The following is a 6,039-nucleotide window of genomic DNA, read 5'->3' as shown; positions in this document are numbered from 1 at the left end:
TACTTGATGTCAATACCATCATAGTTTTTATTGCAACTTATTACAACTTTTTTAAAATGGACAAAATGCTTGTTTTTGCCATGCATGCCCACTAACAAGCAATTAAGGGAAAGCATAAGTTTTCAATTTTATGAATAATACATATGATAAACTTTAGATCAAAGCACACACAGATGTGCCTGCAAATCAGTTTTCTTAAGATCTGTTGGCAAAATCCCTGAAACCCAAATTAGTTTGCTTTTTTAACCAATTGATAGAAAATTAAATGATGCAATAAAGGTTCATTACAACTAAAAAGAACCGAACTAAATATCATAATTAGCTAAATTTATATAAAAAGAAAAGAATTAGAGCTTGGAACTAGGACTATCTAATTCAAGATATAAAAACATAATAGGAGGCCCTGAAATTAATGAGAAGGTAACTTCTCTTGCAAAAGAGAAGACAACTCAGAATTTTGTATAAAGATTTTCAAATTTTACGCTAATGGGAGGTCCTCCATTTCAAACTACAGAGCCTCCTAACCTGCAAAATTTTCCAAAATGTTGAACTCTCCGGCAAAATTTATGCAAAATACAAAATAGATACGTATGCGATCAGCATGACGAGTAGAGTTGTTTAAGCATGTTTCTAGCGAAGCCTCCTATCAGAAGCCTCCTATTATCAGAAAGCCCTATATCGTGGATATATTTTCCAAAGTGGCCTCCTATTCAATCTAATTTGACTATATATATATCTATATATATATATATATATATATACTGCAAAACATTATTGCAAAACATGGATGGAATCATGTTTTGCAATATAAAACATTATGGTAATTCAATTATGCGATATACGCAGCAGCTATGTGTGACCCCCAGCCTAGGCTTGACTTTACATAATGGCCCCCACTCTAAAAAAAGAATAGACGCCTCTGATCTAAACTATAAGATGATCCCCTACCTATGATTGCTGATATGCATACCGTTTAGGTCATAATATAACCATATAACCTATACTATACTATATATATATATATATATATATAGTATAGGTTATATGGTTATATTATGACCTAAACGGTATGCATATCAGCAATCATAGGTAGGGGATCATCTTATAGTTTAGATCAGAGGCGTCTATTCTTTTTTTAGAGTGGGGGCCATTATGTAAAGTCAAGCCTAGGCTGGGGGTCACACATAGCTGCTGCGTATATCGCATAATTGAATTACCATAATGTTTTATATTGCAAAACATGATTCCATCCATCACGTGTAATGGATGGAATTCTCTGCAGTCAATATACTTATTTTAACTACATGTAATTACAAAATAAACTTAAAGCTTAAAACTCTGATAAGTTATATTATGACCAGTTGACTCCTCCAATCCTATTGTAATAATAGCAGCTTCATGGTTTTAAAAGCTATCTCGTTGCGCTTTCTGAAAGCTTTCTGCTTTTTGTTACAGTAGTCTTTTCATTATACCTTCTCTTTGTTCACAACTGTCAAGATGAACACAGCTTATAAAGTTTCTGTCAATAAACTGAACGTTCAAAGTAACTAAAAACAACAGGTTATGGGCCCAGTCAACCCATTAAATATTATCAAAGAACTATGGATGAGAAAGGCTGGACTATAGATAAGCTGAACACGGATAACTATGCCACATGGAAGTTCAAACTCAAACACCTACTCATAGCTAAGGACTTATTTGGATATGTGGATGGAACCATTACTCTGGAGGATGATGCTAACGCTGCCGCTAAAGCCGAGTACAAAAAGAAGTCAAGCAAAGCTTTTTCCCACATGGTGCTTTCTATGAGTGATAGTCTTATTTATCTCATCAGTGAATGTGAAGACCCAGGAGTTGCGTGGAACAAGCTGAGAGCTCACTTTGAACGTGATACACTGGCGAATAAAATATTTCTCAAGAAACGGTACTTCAGGACTGTTATGAGCGAAGGTTCATCAATTGAAGACCACCTACGTCACATGAAAGCTATCACTGATAAACTTGCAGCTATTAAGGCTAATATTAGCGAGGAAGACCAGGTGGTGACTCTACTTGGAAGCCTCCCGGAAAGCTATTCAACGGTAGTGACTGCACTCGAGGCTTGCGGTGACGATATAACTTTACAGTTCGCCACACAAACACTGCTTAATGAAAAACAAAAAAGGGAACAAAGAGCACTGACTCCAGCCAGCGATTCTGGTGGTGTCAGGTCTAAACCGAACTCTGACACTGCTCTACTGTCAGCAAGTAACCGCTTTAAAAATAGTCAGCAACAATCCAAAGGCTGCTATATCTGTGGGTCTTTACAACATTATCAAAACGGTTGTCCTAAAAACAACTATAATCAGAGCCGTGAATCGTGTCGCGGCCAAGAACGAGGTCATGGATATTACAACAGTAACTCAAATCCACACCAGGCCAAAATATCTACATACGATGATAATAGCAAAGATGATGAATCGGCATTTACTGTATTGGAGACAGATGTTGACTCTAAAAAATGGCTGATCGACAGCGGTGCTACTAGTCACATGGCAAAAAATAAAGCTGTATTTTGTGATTATTTTAAGCTAGATTCACCTGAGTACGTTGTTGTTGCTGATGGGTCTCAAGTTCAAGTAGTCGGAAAAGGTATTGTTCAGCTGCAAATAAAAATTCATGGAAATAAAACTAGACGTGCTACACTTTACAATGTACTACACATACCTGACCTACACGGAAATCTATTTTCTGTAAAAGCGGCTACACAAAAAGGATATATAGTACAGTTTGGACATCCGAGATGCTGGATTAAGAATCAAAGAAAGATGTTGATAGCATCAGGATCTGTAGTAAACAGGCTATATTATCTTGATGTCGAGTTTGCTATTCATACTGCTAATGCTGCCGCGTCCTCCTCCCTACTGTGGCATCAACGTCTCGCTCATGTAAATGTAAGTAGTCTCAAAAACATGAATCATTGGTGTGAAAATGGTTGTAATGTTACCGGCGAAATAGGTGTCTGTGAAGCTTGCGTGAAAGGTAAAATGTCTCGACGTCCATTTCAAACTGACCGTGGCATTAAATCAAGTAGGGTTCTTGAATTGGTACATACGGATGTGTGTGGCCCTATGCAGAATGAATCTTTAGGTGGTAGCAAGTATTTTGTTTCATTTATTGATGATTTTAGTACGCATGTGCAGATATATTTTTTACGTGACAAATCTAGCGTGTTCCAGGCGTTTAGAACTTACGAATCATTAGTGACAAATCAAACTGGTCAGACTATAGGTACACTTAGAAGCAATGGTGGCGGAGAATATATATCTAATGAGTTTGAGAGTTACCTTTCAGCCCAAGGTATACATCACCAAGTCACCACTCGCTATTCTCCACAACAAAACGGCTGTGCTGAGAGATTTAATCGTACTGTTTGTGAGGCCGCTCGCTCGTTAATTTCTTAATCTCACCTTCCAAAGTCATTCTGGGCAGAGGCAATATCGACCACTGTATACATTCGTAATTGCCTCCCCACACGAGCACTTGAATGGAATACAACTCCTTATGAAAAATGGAACAACAGAAAACCTGATCTTGGACACGTGAAAATTTTTGGATGTTTAGCCTATGCTCACATACCCGATCAGCTGAGACGTAAACTCGATGAGAAAGCAGAATCAATGGTGTTTGTGGGGTATAGCCTTAGGTCTAAAGCCTACAGACTATATGATCCGATCACTAGAAAAATAGAGGTAAGACGTGATGTCACCTTTGATGAAACCAAGCTCGGTTTACCAAATCAGTCGTCAAAGCCAAGTGTAGACAACTCTGAAGCGGTGAATATTGACCTATCAGAAAATGAAAAGGCTCCTCCAACACCGACGGTTACACATAGGCGATCACCACGTTCCACTCAACCCATTGTTCGGTTTGGTATTGATGATTTCACAAACCTTGGTCACTCTGCTCACTCAGCAGTCAACATTGTGGAGCCTCTTAGTTTGTCACAAGCACAGGCTAGCACAAATCGTGATGCCTGGATCAAAGCCAGCAATGATGAGTATCAATCACTGATCAACAATGGTACATGGGAACTAGTTGATCTTCCGCCCGAGCGCAAAGCGATTGGCTCTAAGTGGGTTTTCAAGGCTAAACAATCGTCTGATGGGTCTATAAGTAGATTCAAAGCTTGACTTGTGGCATAGGGATATGCACAAAAGACTGGGGTGGATTACGATGAAACATACGCCCCCGTGATTCACAGAACATCTCTGCGAGCACTCTTATCGGATGCTGTTGAGAGAGATATGATGATACACCAAATGGATATACAAATGGCTTTTTTGAATGGAAAACTGTCAGAAGATGTACAGGTGTATATGGAACAGCCAGAGGGTTTTGTTGTGCCAGGTAAAGACAATTTAGTCTGCAAACTTAATCGCTCGCTGTATGGACTTAAACAGTCGCCTAAATGTTGGAACATGGTATTAGATGAATTTCTTAAATCATTAGGTTTCATGCAGTCCTCCGCTGACAACTGTGTGTATATTCGCTGAAAAAATGACCAGAAAGTGATGATTGGTGTCTACGTAGATGACATGTGTATAATGTCAGACACTGGTGCTCAGATGACCGAATTAAAATCGGCTCTCTCGTCTCGTTTCAAAATGACGGATCTCGGACCGCTTCATCATTGTCTGGGATTACTTATTGAGAGAGAAGAAAATTCTTTGCGTCTAAGTCAGAAGCCTTACATTCAACAAATAATTCAAAAGTTCAACATGGAAAACTGTAAGCCTGTCGCAACTTCGGCAGCATATGATGTAAAGCTGAGTCACAAGGATGGAAGCAAATTAGCAGATCCCAATCTCTATCAATCGATGGTAGGAAGTCTACTATATGCTGCTGTATCTACTCGTCCAAATATTGCTGAAGCAGTGGGAGCTTTAGCCAAGTTCAACGCTTGCCCCACCCAGACTCACTTGACTGCAGCCAAATGAGTAATACGCTACCTGAAGGGCACCAAGGATTTATGCCTGAATTTTAGAAAGCAAGGTACACCAATGGTTGGATACACAAGTAGTATGTAGAGAGCAGATCTACACATAAAAGTGACGGATCCAGCGGGGGGATAGAAAAAGGGGGTTGCGAATTAAATTGGCTAGGGGTGTAGATTGAATTGCGTGGAGTTGAATGAGATGTTGGGGTTTGGGGGGAAATTGTGGTGTAGAGTAGGGGGTTGAATTCGAGGGGATATGGATCCGCTCCTGGCGTAATCGGCGGATTATCTGTGGATGAGTCATCCGATTAGTGGGGGGATGAGTCATCCGATTAAACGCGGATTATCGCGGGATTAGTCGGGGGAATCGTCGCGGATTAGTCGGGCGAATCGTCGCCGATTATCGGTGGAATAGTGGGGGTGAATATCTGGGACATCGAGGGCTGGATGGTTTTCCGGAGTGGATCTCGCGGTTTATCGAGGAGAGCGAGAGATTACCTACCGGATGAGTGAGGGGGTTAATATCTGGGACACCGAGGGGTTGATTTTCCGGAGATTGTTATATATTTGGTTGAATGAGAGATAAGTTTTTATTATAAAATATAAACTATAAATGTTACAAAAAATTCAAAATCATTCTGTCATTCGTTTTAAAAAGGAAAGTTTTGAAATACATCTTTCATCAATTTCTGTGTCACATCGAAGAACTAAAATAAGAGTTGATTTTCCCAAAGAATTGAGAAACTGAACAGGAAGTAACAAATCTAATCCTTCATTATTTCCAATATTATCATATATGAAGGTATCTTTAGGTGTAGTAGAATTTGAAATAGGTTGAAGATTACAGATAAAGTCAATATCTTGAAAATTCGATCCTTGAGGACATTGCAACATTGAAAGAGTAGAGTTATATCCACATAATTCTCCTCTGTAGAATAATTTGAAATCAATTAGAATATCGATTGTGGAATTTTGAACTGAATATTCACATTCAGAATATGTTAGAACTTGCTTCGATGAAGCTGACACTATAGGATTAAGGTATAGGTTTTTTCCATCTG

This window comes from Watersipora subatra, chromosome 5 (assembly GCF_963576615.1).
Source record: "Watersipora subatra chromosome 5, tzWatSuba1.1, whole genome shotgun sequence".
Classification (NCBI taxonomy): Eukaryota; Metazoa; Bryozoa; class Gymnolaemata; order Cheilostomatida; family Watersiporidae; genus Watersipora; species Watersipora subatra.
The sequence above is the reverse complement of the archived record's forward strand: the minus strand, read 5'-3'. Positions refer to the sequence as shown.